The 26,338-nt window shown below is 36.8% G+C and overlaps 2 long non-coding RNA genes and 1 pseudogene across 2 annotated transcripts; all 3 read right to left on the bottom strand.

Annotated features, from left to right (window-relative positions):
* Positions 1-6,719: 6,719 nt before the first annotated feature.
* Positions 6,720-25,872, bottom strand: LOC125497099 (glucan endo-1,3-beta-glucosidase-like; annotated as a pseudogene).
* LOC125497101 (uncharacterized) lies at positions 9,484-11,598 on the bottom strand. Its single transcript, XR_007273745.2, has 3 exons — positions 11,451-11,598; positions 10,315-10,377; positions 9,484-9,641 (listed from the first exon to the last, which is right to left on the bottom strand). It is a non-coding gene; the product is annotated as an uncharacterized LOC125497101 (long non-coding RNA).
* LOC125497100 (uncharacterized) lies at positions 17,482-19,598 on the bottom strand. The gene is made up of 3 exons (XR_007273744.2): positions 19,378-19,598; positions 18,243-18,304; positions 17,482-17,572 (listed from the first exon to the last, which is right to left on the bottom strand). It is a non-coding gene; the product is annotated as an uncharacterized LOC125497100 (long non-coding RNA).
* Positions 25,873-26,338: the final 466 nt, after the last annotated feature.

Below are 26,338 nucleotides of genomic sequence, written 5' to 3'. Positions count from 1 at the left end.
TCTTATAAGCTATAGTAGCAAAAGTTGGACTAATGATGTAGCATGTGTGAAAGCTGCCAAAGGAGCAGTATAATGTGGTAGTATAAATAGGTAAGGTGTTAGTATTGTTGATCTGTGCCTAGCCTTATGAGTTGTGAAGTAGTAATACTAAGTCTTAGTATTACGAGAGCTAGTTTGTGAGTGGAAAATTGTTAAAGAGTGAGTTTATTAATTTCATGTAAGAGTGTTCTACATTAAATAATATAAGTGTGTTTTAGTGTTTACATTTGAGCAACTCTTTAATTCTTATATCCACTTATCTGTTGTTAATCTTTCCACATTATTACCCAAAATATCTACATTGGTATCAGAGCCATTCGTTCGTTAAATTTTTGGGACCATTTTTTGGCAAATATCGGTCGGGACTGATATTATCGCACGGTATAGTCAAAAATATTTTTGGCTAACTTAACGGTCGGGGACCGTATTGCGAGGTGATTTTCCATTAGTGCACAGTCTGGGACTGTGAAGCTTGTTGGTCAGGGACCAAGCTTACTTGTGTATTGCCGGGCAACAAGTCACAAATGGCAGATATTGCTAGTTCATCTAGTAATATTGAGAAACTCAACAATGGAAATTATAGTACGTGGAGTACACGTATGCAATTCTATTTGTTGGGACAAGATCTTTGGGGTATAGTCGGTGGTAGTGAAGTTACAATACCAACCGATCCAGAAGAATTAAAGAAGTGGAAGATTAGGGCCGGAAGAGCCATGTACGTGCTAGCAGCAACCGTCGAGGACGAGTTGTTATACCGCATCAAGGATGCGAAGACACCCAAGGAGGCGTGGGACACCCTTGCAGCTTGTTCTCTAAGAAGAACGATGCTCAACTTCAGCTTCTCGAGAATGAGTTGTTGTCGATCACAGAACAACATGACGGTGAACCAGTATTTCACCAAAGTTAAAACTTTGTGTGAGCAAATCACAAAGTTAGATCCTGAAAATCCATCACAGAGACAAGGATGCGCAGGATTATTGTCCGCGGTTAAAGCCTGGATATAGTAGTCTTGTCACGGCGATCCGAGGTTGGGCTACACAACCATCTCTAATTGAGTTTGAGAATGTGTTAGCCAACCAGGAGGCTCTAGAAAATCAGATGTCTGGAGTTTCCGTCAAGGATGAAGAGAAAGCTCTTTTTGGCAACAAGAAGTCAAATAAGGGAGGTGATAAGACAGGCGAGTCAAGTAATCAACATGGCAAGTCAAAGACAGTCATGGGGATTCAAAAAGGACAACGTAGAGGAGGCTTCCATCGAGGGGAGAGCTCGACAAGATCGACAACAGGATGAGAAGGAAGGGAAAAATCAAACACGACGAGATGTCGTGTGTTATAACTGCAAGAAGAAGGGACACTATGCTCGAGACTGTTGGTCCAAACCAGCAGAAGGGAATGCTGCAACTTCGTGGAGCATGAAAGCCGAAGTGAAGTCGAGTGGGATGCACAAGCATCCTACGCAGTTGAAGAGGAACAGATCTTCGACATGGAGGTAGTGTCACCCAGCAGTACGGAGCCAGAGGAAGCTGCACTTGTCGTAGTCAACGACAAGATGATCAATTACAAAGATGATTGGATCATCGATTCTGGTTGCTCCAATCATATGACTGGAGACAAAGAGAAATTTTTGAGCATGTCCGAGTACAAGCGTGGTCGAGTTGTGATAACAGCAAACAACTCAGAATTGCCGATAACCCATATTGGCAAGGCAGTGGTGATTCCACGATTTAGCAACAAGCAAGTTCAGCTGGATAATGTCTACCATGTTCCTGGTATGACGAAGAACCTGTTGTCAGTTTCACAACTGACATCATCCGGAAACCATGTTGTTTTCGGTCCTCGTGACGTAAAGGTGTACAAGACAATGGAAGGAAATTCTTCTCCTATATTGGAGGGCGACGTCTTGAATCAGTCTACGTGATGTCTGCTCAAACGGCATATGTAGACAAGGCGAGGAAAAATGAGACAGCTGATTATGGCATGCACTTTGGGTCACGTGAGCTACAACAAGCTCAAGGTGATGATGAAGAAGTCGATGCTCAAGGGTCTTCCTCAACTAGATGTCAAGGAAGATATAGTTTGTGCTGGATGTCAATTTGGTAAAGCACATCAACTTCCATATGAAGATTCAAAGTTCAAATCGAAGGAACCTTTGGAGTTGGTTCACTCAGATGTGTTTGGTCCAGTAAAGCAACATTCGTGAGTGGCTTACGTACATGATCACCTTTATTGATGATTTTTCAAGATTGTCTGGGTCGATTTCATGAAAGAGAAATCTGAAGCATTTGGCAAGTTTAAGCTGTTTAAGGAAACAGTAGAAAAAGAAGTTGGTGGTAAAATTCAGTGTCTACGTACAGACAACGGAGGAGAGTATACATCCAGAGAATTCTCCCAATACTTGCAAGATTGCAAGATCCGACGCCAGCTCACTTGTCCAAATACTCCACAACAAAATGGAGTAGCTGAAAGAAAGAATCGACATCTTGCAGAGACATGCAGAAGCATGTTACATGCCAAGAACGTGCCACCACGTTTTTGGGTCGAGTGTATGAGAACAGCGACACATGTGACAAATCGATTACCTCAGGCGAGACTAGATTTTGTCTCACCATTTGAGAAGCTAAGAAAGATGAAGCCAGCAGTGAGCCATTTCGAGTTTTCGAATGTGTATGCTACGTGTTTGTTCCTGAGCATATGCGTAGCAAGTTTGATAAAAAGGCTATTCGTTGTATCTTTGTGGATACGATGATCAGAGGAAAGGTTGGAGGTGTTGTGATCCAACAACAGATAAATGTCACGTGTCACGAAATGTGGTGTTTGATGAAGCATCATCTTGGTGGTCACCACAAGCTTATTATTGCCAGACTCGAAGGAGATCGAGGAAAAGCTTCAAGAAAAGATGGACGAGAAAGAGAAGGTCAGTCTAGTCAAGATGGTGGTAGTCTTGAGATGAGATATCTCAACCTACACCAACAAAAGAGAGAGAAAAGTTCATGGCAAACAGGAGCACATCATAGAAATATGAAGAAGAAAGGCCAAGTCAAATTGAAGATTTTGAAGAAGAAGAACCTCACCAAGCACTACGCAGGTCCACAAGGCACAGAAAGCCAAATCCAAGATATGCAAATGCTGCAATGGTTGAGGATGTAAAAGAGCCAAGTAGCTATGATGAGGCAGCTCGAAGCAAAGATTGGAGAAAAGCCATGGAAGAAGAAATTCAAGCTCTGCACCAGAACGAAACTTGGGAGTTAGTGCCAAAGCCTCGAGAAGTTCAACCTATTTCTTGCAAATGGGTATACAAAGTGAAGACTAGACCTGATGGTACCATTGAAAGGTACAAGGCACGACTGCTAGCTCGAGGATTTTCTCAGCAATATGGGCTAGACTAGATGAAACTTTAGCCAGTTGCCAAGATTACAACAGTTCGTGTTTTACTAGCACTTGCAGCTAGTAATTCTTGGAAGCTCTGGCAGATGGATGTCAAAAATGCATTTCTACATGGTGAGTTGGATAGAGACATTACATGGATCAACCTAAGGGGTTTGAGAATCAGCTTATCCACACCATGTATGCAAGCTGAAGAAGGCCTTTATGGTTGAAGCAAGCACCACGTGCCTGGTATGGAAAGATAGCGGAGTTTCTGTTACAGAGTGGTTATTCTGTAGCACCAGCGATTCGAGCTTATTTGTGAAAGCTCAAATGGAAAGTTGGCAATAGTTCTTGTATATGTGATGATCTTATCATCACAGGAGATTTTGAAGAGGAGATTCAACAAACAAGAGCTAATCTTTCAGTACGATTTCAAATGAAGGAGCTGGAGAACTAAAACATTTTCTTGGTCTTGAAGTGGAGCGGACTAAGGATGGGATATTTCTATGCCAACAGAAATATGCCCGTGATCTTCTAGAAAAATATGGAATGGTCGATTGCAAGCCTATGTCAACTCCAATGGAGGTTAATGCAAGGTTATGTTCAGTCGAAGGCAAAGATCTAGAAGATGTGACCATGTACAGACAGTTGGTGGGAAGTCTTATCTATCTCACGCTATCCAGACCAGATATTGCATATGCAGTGAGTGTGATTAGTCGGTTTCATGCAAAACCGATGAAACGTCACTGGAGGCGTACGCGGATATTAAGGTACGTGAAAGGACCATTGACTATGGAATCCTGTACCGCAATGATAAAGAGATTTAAGTTGTCGGATACTGTGATGCTGACTATGCTGGTGATCTCGACACACGTCGGTCAACTACGGGTTATGTATTAATCTGGGTTCTGGAGCAGTCTCTTGGTGTAGAAGAGACAACCAACAGTGTCATTCAAGTACGGAAGCGGAATATAGAGCAGCAGCTATGGCTACACAAGAGTGTGTGTGGTTGACGCAATTACTCAAGGATCTGCATCAACCAATTGATCGAGGAATCAAGTTAGCTTGTGATAATCAGTCTGCGATACGTTTAGCGGAGAATCCTGTTTTTCACGCAAGGACAAAACATGTGGAGGTACATTATCATTTTGTCCGAGAGAAGGTTCTACGGGTGAGATTGAACTTGAACAGTGAACACGGAGGACCAAGTTGCAGATATATTCACAAAAGGTCTTGGAGGACCAAAGTTTCGAAAAGTTTCGAAAACAACTTGGATGACCTCTAGACTATCTGAGAGAGAGTGTCGTTGAGGGGAGTGTTACAATACACCACCGTCCACTCTCTCTCTACCTATATACTATTTGGTAATGTTGCTGCTGTGAATTTAATGCTTGGATAGAAATTCAAGCCACCTATCACCTCTTCTCTATAAGCTATAGTAGGAAAAGTTGGACTAATGATGTAGCATGTGTGAAAGCTGCCAAAAGAGCAGTATAATGTGGTAGTATAAATAGGTAAGGTGTTAGTATTGTTGATCTGTGCCCAGCCTTATGAGTTGTGAAGTAGTAATACTAAGTCTTAGTATTACGAGAGCTAGTTTGTGAGTGGAAAATTGTTAAAGAGTGAGTTTATTCAATTTCATGTAAGAGTGTTCTACATTAAGATAATATAAGTGTGTTTTAGTGTTTACATTTGAGCAACTCTTTAATTCTTATATCCACTTATCTGTTGTTAATCTTTCCACATTATTACTCCAAAATATCCTACAAATAATAATGAAATGTATTAGTTTCCTTGATTGCATTAAGTTATTGTATATGTCTCTTTATATAGAAGAAATAGCAGTGTGAGAAGTGAGAACAGAAACTTCAATTACTGGGTCAACGGCCAAGTCAATTACTACGTACCCGTGAATCAATTGACTTCAACTAATTAGTTTCTACTTTAAAATTTAATTAATATTGAGCCAATAATTCATATCTCATGATTAGACTTATTATTGGAAAGAAAGAGCAACGAAGCTTACAAGTCTTAGTCACTCATAAATACACTCTTAACCCTTTTTATTTTGCACTGAAATTAATTAAACCAAACTAAACTCAAACAGTAGGAGAAAATTTAACTGTACTGAACTGAAATTAATTCTAAATGAACGGGGCGTTAGACCTTGCAATAAATGATATGGAAGTATGGTTGAGCTAGGCTTGGGTAGGGACTAGGGAGTAAGAAAGACTAGTTGGTAGTTACATGAAACAATCGAGTTTGTCGATCTTGGATCTGTTAAAATACATCTCCTACTTTGGTCAAATATTGCTACTCTAATGTAGATTGTAAAATCTACCGTCCTAGTTTCCTACACCCCCTCCCTAAAGCCTATAATACACCTTAGTTGAAAATTTTGCCAAACATTAATTGCTAGTGTGAAAGGAGCAAAAGCAATAGTAGAGTGTAGTAGTATAAATAGGTGTTGTATGTATGTTGCAATGTGTGCTAAGAAAACTTTGAGTGCTAGCTACAAGAAGTAGTAGTTGTACTACGTTAGTTTATTTCTAAGTGGAGAGAAATTGTAAAGGAGTGAATTCTTATCAATTTCATGTAAGAGTTCTATCACTAAATAATATAAGTGTGTTTAGTGTTTAGATGTGAGCAACACTTTAATTTTTATATCCACTTATTTGTTGTTAATCTTTCCACATAATTACCCCAAAATATCCTACAGGATCCATCTAGGCGGCGGCCTACACGAGAGCCGATTAAGAGGGACCACTTTTTTGGTATTTAGAAAAAAAATACTTTGGCCTACTTGCCAACTTGCTAAAGTAGGTTGATGAATTGGGGCAATTTTTACCGATTCATAATTGAAGAGTTGGAAGGACTCACAACTAAGTAGAACAGTCCGAACCGGGCTGGTTTAGAGGCTTGGAGCTGTCTCACTACTTGGGTTTAGTGCCATTATCTACATTGCTCATTTGCTCTAAGTGATGCACTATATACATGAATATGTTATTATTTTATTTAGTGGTCGGAGTTCATGGTTCAAATTTGTAAAGTTTAACTCTAAAAATGCAAGTGTTCCAGTCTTATAAAGCGGAGGAAGTATGAAATTTTGCTATTTTTATTCATTAATAAAATGTTTAAGTTTAATTTTGAACCTAGCTAATACGATATTAATTTGGACCTGCCACTTAACAGCATAGTAGCATTGTTATGGCTTATATGTCTAATGCTTAGAAATAAATAAAAGTATCGAAATTTAATTACTAATTAAGACAATATCTTAACAATTTGTTATACAAAATATAAAATAGATGGCAAGGACTTAATACACTTCCTTTATTCCTTTCTCCAAATTATATCATTAATACATAATATTTTTAGTAGCAATACATACATTATAATTTATACCTTAAACCATACTCTAATGATTTCTCTACTCTCCACAAAAGTTAAGTTGGCCATACTTAGGTTTTCCACCAGGAGTAAAAAGTCCATAATGGCGCTCACTCTCATTTCCTGGTTTCTGATTCTCATCAAACATTGCAAACAAATATACCTCAATTTCTTCCCCCGGTGTCAAAGGAGTCCCCTTCTTAACATGTTTGATCATATTGTATAAAACGTCTTTGCATTTTCTACTGTCGCCAGCTTCTCACTCTTTGGCTGCCCACACTCCGATCCCTTAGTAGGATAGCGAGCACTATTTCGCCAAACACTACTTTTCACCATACTATGAAATCCGCCCTTTGAGGACATCGATACTTCTCCCTTCACCTGGGTCTTGCTCCTCCGCTGGTTACGACCAATATTTTGGAATAAATTGATTTGATCCGATGTCGCGACTTTTTCCACAGCTACATACATTGCATCAGCTAGTGCATCGAATAAATTTTGGTATCCCTTACCAGTTTTGTCATCAGTAAATACATCCCCACATGAAGTAAATAAAAGAAAGTCGAGTGAAATATTTTTGGGATCATTTATATAAGTAGTATAAGGTTGAATATTAACTATCAAAGGCCAATCATTAGTTGTTAGAAAGTTAATAATTGGTGTAATATATGATAAGTTTTGAAATTCGGAATGTGATGGTGGAAAAGTGTTTTTAAGTAAGGTCATATCAACGGCTGTTGACACCATAATTTGGCTCCCTAAGTTGTTTGCATTTAGCGCATTTAGAATATTTTGCATAGCTGGTTCCATCGATGAGGCTTGTTCATCACTAGGATGGATTTCATTTCCAACAGCAATGTACTTGATTGATGTTGCATAGGGGACGACGTTCGTCTCAACCCAATCGTCGGCGGCCGATTGATCGGACGCTATACATACAATGTCTTCGTTGCGGACACCCAACATGAGTTTGATGTTTGTACCTTGTAGGGCTTTGAGTGTCGGGTGATCGGGATCATAGAGTCTCATGGCTCCTATCTGATTTGATTTGTAGAGGTTTACCACTTCTTGAGCACAAGGTAAGTTGTTTCCTTTTCTTCCGTAACATACTCCGATTGTTGCATCTGATATACAAAATATACTCATTAGTACAACTTTAGATGTGATAGAGTATAAATCTAATCCTGGGGCCTCAACCATTAGCTTAGAGTATAAATCTAATCCTGATGCCTCAATCATTAGCTTAAACTTTTGGTTTAGTTGGTCCGTTGACAAGATGTAATGCGTAGCGTGTGCTATGCAAAGGCTTAGAGTAGCTCAAAAGAAAGATATGACTTTTCTGAAATGGCAAAGGCCCACGTACAGTAGCTTGTTAGGTTCCCAATAATTAAACTCAAACAAAAGTACTAGAACTCTAGAACCTATAGGAGTACAGATATTTAATTTATAAGAGTTTGTTACAAGTTAGTTAAAGTCGGTTATTACTAATTGTAATATCAACTATATAAGCTGTCATTACAGCTACAATGTTGCTTGTAACCTCATAAACTGAGAAATGAATATTGCTTATTTCTTTCTCTAAACCTTTCTTCTTTCTTCTTCTTTATTTCTTCTTACAAATCTATATGGTATCAGAGCCTGGAATCTCTTTCTGAGATTGAAATTCTTGATTCTGTTTGTAAGAAATCTTCTGTAATCTTGCAAACAGTGAAGTAATTGTGAAATTTCTTGCGATATTTGCGAAATTTCTTGCAGTAAACATTGAAACATATTAACATTTTCTTGAAAATGTCTGAAGAATCTGCAACTAATGGAGATGTTTTGAGTAAAAATCAGCAATCAAATAATGGAGGTATATCTGATCCTTATTTCATTGCTACGTCTGTAATCCAACTGCTTCACTTGTATCTACTGTTTTTTCTGGAACAAATTTTGTGAGGTGGAGTAGAAATGTGAGGCGAGGTTTAATTGCTAAAAATAAAGAAGGTTTTATCAATGGAGATATTGTAAAACCTGATGTAATTAGCAAAGATTATCAGAAATGGAAGCGTGCAGACTTTATGGTGGTAAGTTGGATATTGAGTTCAATGAGCTCAGAATTAGCTGATGATTTTGGATATATTGAATCTGCTATAGATTTATGGAGAGAATTGAATGAACGATTTGGTCAAACTAATGGACCATTAGTTTATCAATTAAAGAAAGAGATAGACAATTTAAGACAAGAAAATATGACTATAGTGTCATATATGGAAAATTGAAGAAGCTGTGGGATGAGATGCAATGTCTAAGAATCTTTCCTTCTTGTTCTTGCGGTGCTATGAAGAATTGTAGTTGTAATTTTCTTAAAAGATAACTGAATTTGAAGATGAAGATAAAATGATGAAATTCTTGCTTGGATTAAACAGTGGATTTGATAATACAGTAACAAATGTATTATCTATGGATCCACTGCCAAGTATCAATAGAGTATTTTCAATTGCTCAGCAAATTGAAAAACAGAAGGAAGTAAGTGGTGTTGTTCTTGAAATGTAACGCCCCGACTCCTAAGCATCATTAATTCATTAATTAACACTTACTTAGCAGCGGAAGACTTTAACTTAGTCGGTGCGTTACTGCCGTACTTTCCCTTTGGAAAATACAAGGCAACATAAGTTCGTTAAAGAACGTAACTTTATAAATATTAAACTTCATAACTAATTTAGAAATGCATAAATAACTAGGTGAATATAGTTAAGGTTCACAAATTTATGTTCTTAAGCTTAGAATACATAATAGTAAGAGTATGCATAATTTAAGTACTAATTATTCCTCACTGCTACGCCATTCCGTCATCCCCGTCATTACCTAAAACAGAAAACAACAAAACGTCATGAGCGAGGCCCAGTAACATACTACTCTAACATCGTAAATTCATTTCAATTCATTTTAGTTGCAAACAGGGAGGAGAGAGAATAAAGTAAAAACATTTCATAAACATTTTATGTAAACATAAATTCATTATTATCTTCATATCATAATCATCATCATAATTATCTTATTGGTAACTTGGCGAGTATAACATACAGGGACGTCTCCCATCATCATCATCGCATCATCATAATCATAGGGCAATAGCCACCAGGGACAATGTCCCTAACCAGAAGGTGGCATAAAGCCATGCATAGTGCGGTGCCACCAGGGACAATTGTCCCTAACCAGAAGGTGGCGTTTCCGCCATAGAATAGAACGGTACGTGCACGACCAACATAACATCGTACTGCCAAGAACCATCTTTCACTTTTGTTTATCATGTTTCATTTCTTTTTATTCATACATTATACTTCACAATCATCATGGAAATCATATTCTTTAATCTTTCGCAATTCATCATAAATTACGTAACGTCATGAAATATCATGTTTAAAAAGTATTTCATATCCCGCAATCCATAAAAGCATACATTTAACATAAACATTATAAATATCAACATTAAACAGATATTTAGAAAGGGAATGCGGGTGTTAGCAATAGACGTTACCTCAAATCCTGCTTAGTAACTTTGATAGTCGGGGGAGGCTTGCAATATCCCTTTTTCCTTAATCTAACCAATAATTGATAACGAGACGATTAATATCGTAACATTCCTCATATGTTATTACTATAGTTATAAGGTTGACTCGTTAACCATAATAATTGCGGAACTATGTATATTCACTTATTTACTAAACGTTATAAGTACCGTCTTATTACTTAAATAATTATTACTATTATTATTACTATTGCATTAGCTTTTATAAAAACTTGTCATATTTAAATATTGATAGATTAAGGTTAATAATATGAACCTAGTATTATATTTGCTAAACTTCTTTCACCCACTTGCCAATTAATTAAGCTAAGTCATATTACTTAGATTTTACATTTAACATTGTAGTAAACTAGTAACTAGTTGTAATTTTACGTATTACTTCCAATAATATAAATGGGTAGTCAATAGGTACTAGTATCAACATTTCATAAACTTATGTGAATTGTTTTTAGTAAAATATGGTTAGGTACATTAGGCCAAAATCACTAATCAAGTTCAATTATTAAACAATATTAATACTTATCTAAACCTTAAGACTTATCTCCTATATATTTTTTTTTATATGTCTTTGCCTACATTACTTATTGAGAAATTACATGAAGTCATATTATTATCATAACCTCCTTCATTTAAAATAATCATTTCATTTTCGTACATCTAACTCACATTAGAACTTATTTTGATTATCAGTAAAGTATGCTTTCCCATGATTTAGTGGATATGTATGAGTTACGAGTTTCCGTATGTATGTAAATTAAATCAAATTTTATAGTAATTAATTTATCTTGTTCACATGACAATAATTTAGATCAAGTTTTTATGACTAACGTTAGAGTTGAAGAATTAGAATAGTAATATATATAGGTTGATTACTTTTAACAAGTTTGTACATGGATTTATGATATAATAGTTAGACCTTAAGATGCATTAGCTTATCTCGACTACATCTTAATATGTTTGTCACATTATAGGCCCATATATCAATAATCAGGCTCATATATTAAATGAGCCCACAAATCATCATTAAACTAGCAGAATTATATCAAGAGAGAAATGAAAGGAAACAGAACATATGGTTCATATACCTTGCGGCAGAGGGCGTGCGACAGCAGTGCTTCGCCGGAAATTGAGAATGCAACGCGGCACTGGCTGAGGGTCGAAGTGGCGGGGCCGCGAAGGGGTTTCGTTCGTGGTGGAGGCTCGACGCAGGTGGGCCGAGGAGAGAGAAAGGAGTGCGTGTGTGTGCGAGAGGAAGGGAGGCGAGGTTGAACGGTTGCTGGTAGGTGGAGGTCCGTGGGTGTTCGGTGGTTGGCTGGGTAGTGGCGGCAGACGTGGGTGGCGAAGTGGTGGTGCGGTGTGGTCGCCCAAAAACAGAGGAGGAAGCAAGCAGTGGGTTTAATTTTTTTTTTGTATTAGTTTTGGCTTAATATTAACTCCAAAATTTCTGATTTTCGGTTTTGTTTTGTGTTGGCAAACTTGGGAATCAATCGGTATTTATAGAACTTGTTGGAGGTTGCCATTGCCTTGCTGTTCAGTTTATAATTCAAAGCTTATGAACTTTGGTCAAGTTACATTAATGGAGGAAGATTGAAATTCAAACTTTGAGGCTTCTTCCAGATTTTGTGAGATATTGTAGAAAATTTTATTGACTAATGAAGAAGATTTCTGACATGGGTGTTGAAATGTAATGGTGAATATTGATTTCATGTGTGAACATGAAATATGTCGAGAAAGAAGGAAATTGGAGGGAGGAAGAAGATGGGCTAGTGTAGACTCATAGGGCACTTTTGTAATTTCATTTTTTACTTAAGTATATACTTGTTTATTGTCCACAAGTTAATAAAGGAAACTTAAAATAGCTTATTATATATTTTAATATCTATAATTCTTGTTTTTGTTAGTTTGAAAATTTAATTTATAATTAATCCGATAATTAGTATTACTTAAATACGGGATATTACATCCTCACCCCTTAGAAAAAGTTTCGTCCTCGAAACTTACTAAGTCAAAATAAGGTCATGCAATGCATATCAAAAATCATTATGAAAGTAAAACATATTCATACTTTAGATAAATATGCAGATCAAACATGATAAACATACATAATAATCTAAGCAAATAGATGAGGGTATTTCGCTTTTATTTGATCTTCAACTTCCCAAGTTGCTTCAGTCGACGAATGGTTGGCCCATAAAACTTTACCATGGGAATTACTTTGTTTCTGAGCTGCTTTTCCTACGGTCAAGAATTTCAATCGGTTTTTCTTCGTAAGTCAAGTCGTTTCTCAGTTGTAAAGGTTCATGCCTAATCACATGGCTTGGATCAGGTATGTACTTTCTTAACATCGATATATGGAAGACATTATGCACCTTATCTAGGTCTGTCGGTAGTGCCAGTCGATAAGCCACGTCATTCACTCGCTCGAGAATCTCATATGGACCGATATATCTTGGACTAAGCTTACCAGATTGACCAAATCGCATGACACCTTTAGTAGGTGAGACTTTCAGAAAAACATGATCCCCACTATAACTCTAGTGGTCTCCTCGCGTCTGCATAGCTCTTTGTCGATTTGCGCAGTCTTGATCCTGGTCTGAATTAATCGTACTTTTTCTGTCGTTTCTTGTATCAAGTCGGGTCCGATCATTCGAGCTTCATCAATATCACTCCAACAAAGGGGTGTTCTACATCTTCTTCCATAGAGTGCTTCATATGGGGCCATTTTGATGCTAGCTTGGTAGCTGTTATTGTAAGAAAATTCTACCAGTGGCAAGTACTTCTCCCAACTTCCTTGAAATCTAACATGCATGCTCTTAACATATCTTCCAGGGTCTGATTCGTCCGTTCCGTCTGACCATCAGTTGCTGGGTGGAAGGCTGTACTGAAGTCGAGTCTAGTGCCAAGAGCTTTTTGCAATTCTTTCCAAAACTTTGCTGGAATCTTGAGTCTCGATCAGATACGATTGAACTCGGAACTCCATGTAGCCTGACAATTGTGTTCATATACAACTCAGCTAGCTTGTCTAAGCTCCAATTATTTCTTATAGCTAAGAAATGCGCGGATTTCGTCAATCTATCCACAATCACCCAGATAGAGTTCATGCCTCGAGTTGACGGTGGTAGTCCCATTATGAAATCCATCGAGATCGAATCCCACTTCCAAGTAGGGACACTCAAAGGTTGTAGGAGCCCTGCAGGTCTTTGGTGCTCTATCTTGACCTTTTGACAAGTCAAGCATCTTGCCACAAATTCAGCGACTTCTTGCTTCATGTTGCTCCACCAGAATGTCTGTTTCAAATCTTTGTATAACTTGTTTCCTCCAGGGTGGATTGAGAAAGGACTATTATGAGCTTCTTCTAAAATCCTCTTCTTTAATGTCTCCTTATTGGGGACACATAACCTTCCTTGAAATCTCAAGTACCATCCTCTTGGATCACAAATCCTGGCGACTTCCCTCTTTCACATCATTCTTTATTTTCTCTAACTCTGGGTCTCCATCTTGTCCTCCTTTATGTCTCCCAACAATGTTGGCCTCAACTCCAATGCATTCAAGTATGCACCTTCTTTTCTCTGAATGATCTCTACTTTCATTTTCCAAAGATCATCTTTATAGCTTTTGGTAGGGTCAAGGTTGTGTTTAGGTGAGCTTTTCGACTTAGGGCATCAGCTACAACATTTGCTTTTCCAGGATGATATTGAATGTCAAGGTCGTAGTCTTTTAGGAGTTCTAGCCACCTACGTTGTCTTAAGTTCAACTCTTTTTGGGTAAAGATGTATTTGAGGCTTTTATGGTCGGTAAAGATTTTGCACGGAACACCATACAAATAGTGTCGCCAGATTTTCAGGGCAAATACGACAGCGGCTAGTTCAAGATCATGGGTTGGGTAATTTTGTTCATGCGGTTTGAGTTGTCGAGAAGCATATGCTATAACCTTCTCGTTTTGCATCAGCACGCATCCTAATCCATGCTTGGAGGCATCACTATACACTACAAAGCCATCTGTACCAGAAGGAAGGGTTAGAATTGGGGCAGAGGTAAGGCGTTTCTTTAACTCCTGAAAAGCTTCTTCACATTCATCGCTCCATTCAAACTTGACCGACTTCTTCACCAATCGCGTTATAGGCATAGCTATCTTTGAGAAGTCTTGGACGAATCTTCGGTAGTATCCAGCTAAACCCATAAAACTTCGAATTTCGGGGACATTGGTGGGTCTAGGCCACTCCATTATGGCTTTTATTTTCTGAGGATCAACGGAGACTCCATTCTCAGAAATGATGTGCCCTAGAAAGGCAACTTCTTTCAACCAAAATTCACATTTCTTCAGCTTCGCATACAACTTTCTTTCTCTTAGTATTTCCAACACCTTTCTCAAGTGTTCTTCGTGCTCACTTGAGTTTCTTGAAAATACCAAGATATCATCGATGAATACAACAACGAATTTATCAAGGTAGGGCTTGAAAACTCGGTTCATCAAGTCCATGAAAACGGCTGGGGCATTGGTTAACCCAAAGGGCATCACCGTGAATTCATAATGGCCGTATCGAGTTCTGAAGGCGGTTTTTGAGATATCTTCTGGCTTAATGCGAAGTTGATGATATCCAGACCTCAAATCTATCTTGGAGAAAATGGTTGCACCTCGCAGCTGATCGAAAAGATCGTCGATGCGGGTAAGGGATATCTATTTTTGATGGTAATCTTATTTAACTCTCGATAATCGATGCACAACCTCATACTTCCATCTTTCTTCTTTACAAACAAGACTGGTGCACCCCAGGGTGAAACACTGGGTCGGATGTACCCTTTCTCGAGCAATTCATCTAGTTGCTTCTTCAATTCTTGCAATTCAGCTGGTGCCATTCTATATGGTGCCTTCGAGATAGGGGCAGCTCCCGGAATAAGGTCGATGCTAAAGTCTATTTCTCTTTGCGGAGGCATACCAGGTATGTCTTCTGGAAATACGTCAGGGTACTCTTTTACTATAGGGATGTCGGACAAAGAGACTTCAGGTTTTGTTAGGTCTATTACATTGCAAAGGTATCCGTAACAACCCTTCGCAAGTAGTTTGAATACTTTTGAGGTTGAGATAATAGGGTTTGGCTTTTCTTCTTCGATAAGAACACCTTGCCCATCAGGTCTTCTAAGGGTTATCTCATGGTTAAGGCAATTAATGTCGGCTTGGTACTTGGATAACCAATCCATTCCCAATATCACATCAAAGTCGGTTAATTCAAATTGAACTAGGTCAACTAGGAACTCATAGCCTCCTATAAGGATAGGGCAGTTTCTATACATGACATCACATGAGATAGATTCACCATTTGGGATGGAAACTGACATGGCAGAGAATTTAGGGCATGGTTTTGCATTCAAAGTTCTAGAAAATGCAGTAGTATAAATGAATGTGAAGCTCCAGAATCAAAAAGAACACAACCGGGTATAGAGTGGACAGGAAAGTACCAGTGATGACGGTATCATCAGCTTCAGCTTCTTCTCTTTGCATCATGAACACTCTCCCAGCTTGTGGAGGTCCTCTCGGAGGATTACGATTGTTGTTCGCATTGCCGCTATAAGTGGAGTTCTGTCCATTCCCTTGATTCCTTGTGAAGCCATGGTTGTTCACGTTGTGGCCTCGTTGTTCTTGAACAGGACAATCTTTCACTATATGGCCTTGTTTACCACATCGATAACATTGGTCGGTGCCTTTACGACAGTCCCTTGCCCAATGGCCTTGCTTGTTACACTTGTTGCACCGAGGAACTTGTCTTTGATTACGATTCTCCTCCAGTAACCAGTATTCAACTTCTTGTGGAAAATGTTGCTTGATTGGCCTTCTTGAGGTTTTCCTTTCCTCTTACCATTCTCAAACACCTCCTTTCTAAGTTTCGTCTTGCGTTCGACATTGATGGCCCTATCATACAATTCCTGATAGGATTTGCTCATATGTGCTGCTAGTTTCTCCTGAAGGTCAACGTTTAGACCTCCTTCGAAACGATTCATCGTTGACGATCAGTGGAAACCAAGTCTGGAGCGAATCGAGCAAGTTCATTGAATTTCACCGCGTATTCCAAGACTGTCATATTCCTCTGTTTCAAATGAATAAACTCCGACTCCATTTGGAGTTGCAATGACTGAGGGTAAAACTGGTTGCGCATGGCCTCCTTTAGATGTTCCCATCCGAATCCAGGATGCTGTTGCATTTCCTTGGCAGTTTTCCACCAGAGATCGGCTTGTCCTTTCAGATAAAAGACTGCAAAGTTAACTTTCCACTTATCGGGGCACTGGGTAGCATCGAACAATTTTTCCATGCCGTTGAGCCATTCTTCAAACTCAGTGGGGTCTGGCTTTCCATCATAAGTTGGGGGCTTATGAGCCGAGAACCTCTTGAACATGTTTGAGCACTCTTCTTGTTCAGTCCTAGGCCTTTGTCGATTTCCTTGTAAAAGCTCCATCATCATCAGCCTCATTAAATCCATTCGGTTATCACTAGCATCTCCGGTGGCATCTCCAAAAACAGGGTCGCTACGCAATGCGTCAATCCTTGCCCTCATTTCTTCGAGCGTGACCTCGGATTCGTGGTTTGCGTTTCCTCCATTAATAGGGTCACTTTCGCTTGAGGCCATGTCTAACACATAAAAATTTTACGTTTATGACATACTCATTGCCAGCAACATACTCTGCAACAGCGTTAAAGTAGCGTAAAAGTTTCCCATTCCCGTCCTATCTCTCACACTCATATTCATTAGTTTTCCTTATTTATCTACAACCATTTTATTTATATTATTATTATCTCATTTAGCTAAAGATTATCCTAAACCATTTTAGTTCTTATTTGAAATACGTAAAACCTGTAAGGTTTTACTTAAGGTTTCGGAACCGTTGGCTCTGATACCATTCTGTAACGCCCCAACTCCTAAGCATCATTAATTCATTAATTAACTCTTACTTAGCAGCGGAAGACTTTAACTTAGTCGGTGCGTTACTGCCGTACTTTCCTTTTGGAAAATACAAGGCAACATAAGTTCGTTAAAGAACGTAACTTTATAAATATTAAACTTCATAACTAATTAGAAATGCATAAATAACTAGGTGAAATATAGTTAAGGTTCACAAATAGTTCTTAAGCTTAGAATACATAATATAAGAGTATGCATAATTTAAGTACTAATTATTCCTCACTGCTACGCCATTCCGTCATCCCCGTCATTACCTAAAACAGAAAAACAAAACGTCATGAGCCGAGGCCCAGTAACATACTACTCTAACATCGTAAATTCATTTCAATTCATTTTAGTTGCAAACAGGGAGGAGAGAGAATAAAGTAAAAACATTTCATAAACATTTTATGTAAACATAAATTCATTATTATCTTCATATCATAATCATCATCATAATTATCTTATTGGTAACTTGGCGAGTATAACATACAGGGACGTCTCCCATCATCATCATTCATCATCATAATCATAGGGCAATAGCCACCAGGGACAATGTCCCTAACCAGAAGGTGGCATAAAGCCATGCATAGTGCGGTGCCACCAGGGACAATTGCCCCTAACCAGAAGGTGGCGTTTCCGCCATAGAATAGAACGGTACGTGCACGACCAACATAACATCGTACTGCCAAGAACCATCTTTCACTTTTGTTTATCATGTTCCATTTCTTTTTATTTATACATTATACTTCACAATCATCATGAAATCATATTCTTTAATCTTTCGCAATCAAATAAATTACGTAACGTCATGAAATATCATGTTTATAAAAAGTATTTCATATCCCGCAATCCATAAAAGCATACATTTAACATAAACATTATAAATATCAACATAAAACAGATATTTAGAAAGGGAATGCGGGTGTTAGCAGTAGACGTTACCTCAAATCCTGCTTAGTAACTTTGATAGTCGGGGGAGGCTTGAATATCCCTTTTTCCTTAATCTAACCAATAATTGATAACGAGACGATTAATATCGTAACATTCCTCATATGTTATTATATAGTTATAAGGTTGACTCGTTAACCATAATAATTGCGGAACTATGTATATTCACTTATTTACTAAACTTTATAAGTACGTCTTATTACTTAAATAATTATTACTATTATTATTACTATTGCATTAGCTTTTATAAAAACTTGTCATATTTAAATATTGATAGAATTAAGGTTAATAATATGAACCTAAGTTATTATATTTGCTAAACTTGTTTCACCCAACTTGCCAATTAATTAAGCTAAGTCATATTACTTAGATTTTACATTTAACATTGTAGTAAACTAGTAACTAGTTGTAATTTTACGTATTACTTCCAATAATATAAATGGTAGTCAATAGGTACTAGTATCAACATTTCATAAACTTATGTGAATGTTTTTAGTAAAATATGGTTAGGTACATTAGGCCCAAAATCACTAATCAAGTTCAATTATTAAACAATATTAATACTTATCTAAACCTTAAGACTTATCTCCTATATATTTTTTTTATATGTCTTTGCCTACATTACTTATTGAGAAATTACATGAAGTCATATTATTATCATAACCTCCTTCATTTAAAATAATCATTTCATTTTCGTACATCTAACTCACATTAGAACTTATTTTGATTATCAGTAAAGTATGCTTTCCCATGATTTAGTGGATATGTATGAGTTACGAGTTTCCGTATGTATGTAAATTAAATCAAATTTTATAGTAATTAATTTATCTTGTTCACATGACAATAATTTAGATCAAGTTTTTATGACTAACGTTAGAGTTGAAGAATTAGAATAGTAATATATATAGGTTGATTACTTTTAACAAGTTTGTACATGGATTTATGATATAATAGTTAGACCTTAAGATGCATTAGCTTATCTCGACTACATCTTAATATGTTTGTCACATTATAGGCCCATATATCAATAATCAGGCTCATATATTAAATGAGCCCACAAATCATCATTAAACTAGCAGAATTATATCAAGAGAGAAATGAAAGGAAACAGAACATATGGTTCATATACCTTGCGGCAGAGGGCGTGCGACAGCAGTGCTTCGCCGGAAATTGAGAATGCAACGCGGCACTGGCTGAGGGTCGAAGTGGCGGGGCCGCGAAGGTGGTTTCGTTCGTGGTGGAGGCTCGACGCAGGTGGGCCGAGGAGAGAGAAAGGAGTGCGTGTGGGTGTGCGAGAGGAAGGGAGTGCGAGGTTGAACGGTTGCTGGGTAGGTGGAGGTCCGTGGGTGTTCGGTGGTTGGCTGGGTAGTGGCGGCAGACGTGGGTGGCGAAGTGGTGGTGCGGTGGTGGTCGCCCAAAAACAGAGGAGGAAGCAAGCAGTGGGTTAATTTTTTTTTTGTATTAGTTTTGGCTTAATATTAACTCCAAAATTTCTGATTTTCGGTTTTGTTTTGTGTTGGCAAAACTTGGGAATCAATCGGTATTTATAGAACTTGTTGGAGGTTGCCATTGCCTTGCTGTTCAGTTTATAATTCAAAGCTTATGAACTTTGGTCAAGTTACATTAATGGAGGAAGATTGAAAATTCAAACTTTGAGGCTTCTTCCAGATTTTGTGAGATATTGTAGAAAATTTTATTGACTAATGAAGAAGATTTCTGACATGGGTGTTGAAATGTAATGGTGAATATTTGATTTCATGTGTGAACATGAAGATATGTCGAGAAAGAAGGAAATTGGAGGGAGGAAGAAGATGGGCTAGTGCTAGACTCATAGGGGCACTTTTGTAAATTTCAATTTTTACTTAAGTATATACTTGTTCTATTGTCCACAAGTTAGATTAAAGGAAACTTAAAATAGCTTATTATATATTTTAATATCTATAATTCTTGTTTTTGTTAGTTTGGAAATATTTAATTTATAATTAATCCGATAATTAGTATTACTTAAATACGGGATATTACATGAAAGCAACGCTCTGGCAGCACAAGTGTACAGAAATAATTCAAGAAATGTTCCAGGAAGAAGAGATTGGAGAGATGAGAAAAAGGATAGGATAAATAAACAATGTACTCATTGTAAAGGGAAAGGACATACTATTGATCAATGTTTCAAGATCATTGGTTATCCTGAATGGTACAATGCAATTAAGGCTGCAAAGGAAGGCAATTCTACTGGTGCTGTGAATAAGAATAAAATTGTGGCTAATGTTCACACTGAAAGTCAGTATTATGCTGATGATCCTCTTGCTGATTCTACTGGAGATAATAGTCTGAATACAGATATGTTAAATGCCATATGTCAAGAGGTTATGAGAGCTATGAAAGGGAAACAACCTCAATCTGGTGATGATGTCAAGACAAGCTATTCTCTAGCTAATTTTGCAGGTATCATGTCATACTCTTTTAATTGTCATATGAATAAATCCAATGAAAATTGCTTATGGATAATAGATTCAGGCGCATGTGATCATATGACATATAATGAGAATTGGCTAATGAATACAAGAAAGCTAAATATACCTGTGAAAGTAGGATTACCTGATGGAAGATGGAAGAATGTGGAGATTATTGGTGAAATAAAACTGAGTGATACATTGGTTTTGAAAGATGTTATGCTGGTTAAAGATTTTAAGTACAATCTTCTGTCTATTGGAAGATTGATTGAACAAAATAACATTTCAGTGCAATTCACAAGTACTGGTTGTTATTTCCAGGACCTTCATAGATCAGTTGTTCTTGGTGCTGGCACAAGAAAACATGGTTTGTACTATTTTGATAGCTGCAAAAATCTGAAGATTACTCAAAGACAGGTGAAAGATGATATTGTTGTTTGCAATACTATGGTAAAAGATGTAGATAGTGATGGTAGATACAATAATGATGGTAGTTTGTTACCTGATAAAACTGCTACTAGTATAGCTCAGAATAAGAAAGGAAGTAGACATGTATTGGATTTAATGCATGCTAGGCTTGGGCATGCTTCTCTTTCAAAGATGCAACATATTCCTGATTGTGAATGTAATGGTTTACATGAATACAACTGTGGAGCTTGTTTCAATTCAAAACAACATAAATTACCATTTCCTATTAGTGTTAATAGGGCTGCTTGCTTTGATTTGATCCACATAGATCTATGGGGTCCATATAGAATAAGAGCTTTAAATGGTGCTTCTTATTTCTTAACCTTGCTTGATGATCATAGTAGAGTTACTTGGACCTTTTTATTGCATAACAAGATGCAAGTTGAGAAAACTGTAGCTCATTTCTTGGAGATGGTATATACTCAATTCAATAAACTGATCAAATGTATAAGATCAGACAATGGGACTGAATTGATTAAAGAAGCATGTACTGACTTGTTTGCTAGCAGAGGTATATTACATCAGAAAAGTGTTCCCTATGTTCCACAGCAGAATGGAAGGGTGGAAGGAGACATAGGTCTTTGCTTGAAATTGCTCGGGCATTGAGGTTTCATGCTTCTTTACCTAAGAAGTTCTGGGGTGATTGTATATTGACAGCAACTCATTGATAAATAAACTTCCTACTAAAGTTCTCAAGTGGCAGTCTCCATATGAGGTATTGTTTCAAAAGCTTCCTTCATATTCTGAATTAAGAGTATTTGGCTCTCTTTGTTTTGCTTACAATATGCAACTCAAGAGAGACAAATTTGATTCTAGAGCAAGAAGATGCATATTTTTGGTTATCCTTGTGGACAAAAGGCTTTTAAATTATATGATCTTGATTCCCATACTACTTTTGTTTCTAGAGATGTAATATTTTTTGAATCCATCTTTCCTTACAAAATTGCCAGTATTTGCAATCCTGTGTCTTCTGTTAACACTAAACCTATAATTCAGTTTGGTGATGATTCTGAACCTTCTACATCTCTTATACAACACACAACTACACCACAACATGATCCTATCTGTTCTTCTTCTCCTTCTACCCCTAATTCTTCTACTCACATTTCAAACACTCATATCTCTTCTAATTCTGATAATTCTATACCTATAATCCATGTTCCTATTAGTACTACATCCACTGATTCAGTTCTTAATTCTCCTTCTCCCATTAACACTGTTTTTCCTACTCCACAAAGAAAGTCTTCCAGAAAATTAAACCCACTACTGCTCTTAATGATTTTGTTGTTGGTTATATACCACACAAAAACTTTCTTCTACTGAAAACAATTCTCACTCATTTGCTGTTAATTCAGCTCAGATTGTGGAACCTAAAACTTATAATCAAGCTAAAAATGATCCTAATTGGATTATAGCTATGGATAAAGAAATTGCTGCTCTTGAGAGTAATAACACTTGGGAACTTACTCTTTTGCCTGCTGGGAAAAAGGCAATAGGTTCTAAATGGGTGTTTAAGATTAAATTGCATCCAGATGGTACTATTGACAGATACAAGGCCAGATTAGTTGCTATTGGCTATCAACAAGTAGAGGGTCAAGACTTCAATCAAACTTTCTCTCCTGTTGCAAAATTAGCAACAGTTAGAACTGTGATTTCTCTTGCTGCTGTTAGGCAGTGGCCTATTTGTCAATTGGATGTGAATAATGCATTTTTGCATGGTTTTCTTGATGAAGAAGTGTATATGTACCCTCCTGCTGGTTATAAGAATGCTACATCTGGTGAAGTTTGTAGACTAAAGAGGTCAATCTATGGATTGAAGCAAGCTTCAAGGCAATGGAACAAAGAGCTTAGCAAGTTTCTGAAAAGTTTAGCTTTTGTTCAGTCAAAGCAAGATTATTCTCTTTATACTAGGAGTCAAGATGGTGAATTCTTAGTTCTATTGGTGTATGTGGATGATATTTTGCTCACTGGTACTTCTTCTTCTCAAATAACAGTAGTCAAGCAAGCTTTGGATAAAGCTTTTACCATCAAAGACATTGGTGCTCTTACTTACTTCCTTGGAATTGAAATCTGTAGAACTGACAAAGGTATTCCTTTCTCAAAGGAAATATATTAAAGATATCTTGAAGATGTTGAAATGCAAGAGTGTATTCCTGCTCCTGCCCTTTGTCTTGTGGTTTGAAGTTGTCTACTGAAGTGGGTGACTTATTACCTGAACCTGATGTCTATAGGAGGCTAGTAGGCAGATTGCTTTACTTAGGCATTACTAGGCCAGATCTCTCTTATTCTGTGCAGCATCTGAGTCAATTCATGAATGCTCCTCGTGTTCCTCATCTCAAAGCAGCATTACATCTAGTCAGATACCTAAAGGGTACTCTTGATAATGGCTTATGGTACAATTCAGATACTGACTTCACAATCACAGCTTACAGTGATTCTGACTGGAGCTCCTGTCAATTCAGTAGTAGATCTTTGAGTTCTTATGCTGTTTTTCTTGGCACTAATCTCGTTTCATGGAAAACAAAGAAACAATCAAGTGTCAGCAAATCTTCAGCTGAAGCTGAATATAGGAGCTTATCTGCTACTGCCAGTGAACTTGTTTGGCTTCAAGGTCTCTTAGAAGATCTTCATGTTTCTGTTTCGTTACCTATCACACTTTATTGTGATAATACATCTGCTCAACACCTTGCTCATAACCCATGTTTCATGAGAAAACTAAACACATCAAGAGAGACATGCACTATATCAGAGAGCAAGTAGAAGAAGGTTTCATACAAACTGCTCATATCTCTAGTGCTCATCAGTTAGCAGATTTGTTAACAAAGCCTCTTGCTTCTACTCAACATCAGTTGTTGTGTGCCAAGCTTGGACTCATTTCTAAGGTCCAGCTTGAAGGGGGAGTATAGGAGTACAGATATTTAATTTATAAGAGTTTGTTACAAGTTAGTTAAAGTCGGTTATTACTAATTGTAATATCAACTATATAAGCTGTCATTACAGCTACAATGTTGCTTGTAACCTCATAAACTGAGAAATGAATATTGCTTATTTCTTTCTCTAAACCTTTCTTCTTTCTTCTTCTTTATTTCTTCTTACAAATCTATAACCTAATTAAATTGCTGCCGACAATACAAATTAAAAACCAGATGAAAAGTACTACATCTTTTCCTTTTATACAAATTATTGAAATATACGGTCTGTTTATTACATAAAATTAGACAAACTCAAGTCTATATTCTACTAACAAGCTTATTAGGCTCACTCTGATCTAACACCACACTATTTCTAAACATCTCGTTCCAATTTAGTCGTCCCTTCTCTTCTCTTTCTTTTTTTCCCTTTTAATATCATACTACAGAGAACAATTTTATAAATTAACCCGACAGTCTTACCAAATGAATTAAACTAGTCACTAAATGGATTAAACTAGTTACTAAATGGATTAAATTACTCATTAATAGATTAAACTAGTCAATATATTGAAAAAGATGGTATTTTCTCTTCTTATTATTGGGCTAAAGTCGTTGGATTATATTAAATCAAAAGTAGGCGGTCTCTTACAAGACCAACTGTTTATTTTATGCAACATAGTTTAATTTTTATGTTTATCAATGTATAACTTTGAAATATATATTCAATTATGCATAAGTAAATTTTATATAGAAAGGCGATATGAAGAAAATACTTTATATACGTTTAAGAATGAACAAAAATTATTAAAAGAGGCAGTCTAATTTTAATATAAAAGTAGACCTAGTAACTAAATGGATTAAATTAGTGACCGAAATAAATTAACCTAGTCACTATTGGGCTTTAATATTGGGCTTAGCATTGCCTAATTTTAATTTAAAAGTAGGCGGTCTCTTACAAGACAAACTCTAAGACGAATCTAACAATATTCCACATGATTGTATTTTTCCAAATTAATGTATAGATCACAGATGATGATTAAAGTTAAGTATGTGAATAGTATTAAAGTACAAAGTCTGTACAAAAAAAAAAAAGTGTCCCATTAGCGTCGCTTTGATCAATCTGATACAGCTAGACATGCAAGATCTTTTGGGAAATTCTCTAGAAAAAGAGTGAGGGGAATCCTGATCCCTAATGCATCAAAATGTCTCTGATGAAATTTGATCACACAAACTTAATTTACTAGACCGAACCTTCATTTAAAAATCAATTGGAACACATGATATGTTGGTACGGTGTATATGTATCCAAACATCAAATAAAAAGTAGAAAGATCTACGTACACAAAATAAAATGGAGCAAAATTTGCAACAAAATAAAATGAAAACTAGAGCAAAGATTTAGGACGAAACCTAAATGAGCGAGAGACTTAGCTTAGTCATCCACTTATACAATTAATCATATAGCTAGTTTTTTGGTGTGCTTTTAAGTTTGTGAGAAACTTAGCTTTTTCGCAAATTTAAAATCCATATCCAATTTATCTTCTAGTGTACTAATTTAAGGAGAAAAATGTGTAATAATTGCCAAAGAGAAAGAACCTAAAATAGTTTACTATAGAGAGAAAAGAAGAGATATACCTGTGGGATGTAGGCTTAGCAATAGAAATGCTATGGTGTAAATATAAACCGAAATGGGGAAGGCCATGGGAGAATTCCTGTGCATGGGAAGGTCTTAGACAAAATTTAAAAAGAAGCAAAAGTAAGTTTTATGATGATTGAAACTCCTTCCATTATATGCTCCTTTATATAGAGCCAACCAATAAGTATATGCATGTAGTACAAAGTCACGGACAATGATTTTGACTACTACTCCCTCCGTCTTTTTTTATTTGCTACAAGCACTTTTTCACAAAGACCAAGGAGGAAGTGGGGACCATTGACATAAATGGAATTAACAAAAAAGCAAATAGGTAAATTGTGGGACCTATGTATTATATATGGAAACATTTACAAAATCAAGAAAAGAGTGATGACAAATTTGTAAATAAAGTGTGGGACCTATGTACTATATATGGAAATATTTGCAAATGTAGCAAATAAATTGAAACACCCCTAAATGGCAAAATGTAGCAAATAAAAAAAGACGGAGGGAGTATCAAATAAAACATCCACCCCCACCTGGTAAAAAAATAACCATATTAAGTAAGAATAAAGTTGTTTTTGTCATTTGTTAATTCTCTAAAAAGTATGATAATGTATA

Source organism: Beta vulgaris, chromosome 4 (genome assembly GCF_026745355.1).
Source record: "Beta vulgaris subsp. vulgaris cultivar EL10 chromosome 4, EL10.2, whole genome shotgun sequence".
Taxonomy (NCBI): Eukaryota; Viridiplantae; Streptophyta; class Magnoliopsida; order Caryophyllales; family Amaranthaceae; genus Beta; species Beta vulgaris.
The sequence above is the reverse complement of the archived record's forward strand: the minus strand, read 5'-3'. Positions and strand labels throughout refer to the sequence as shown.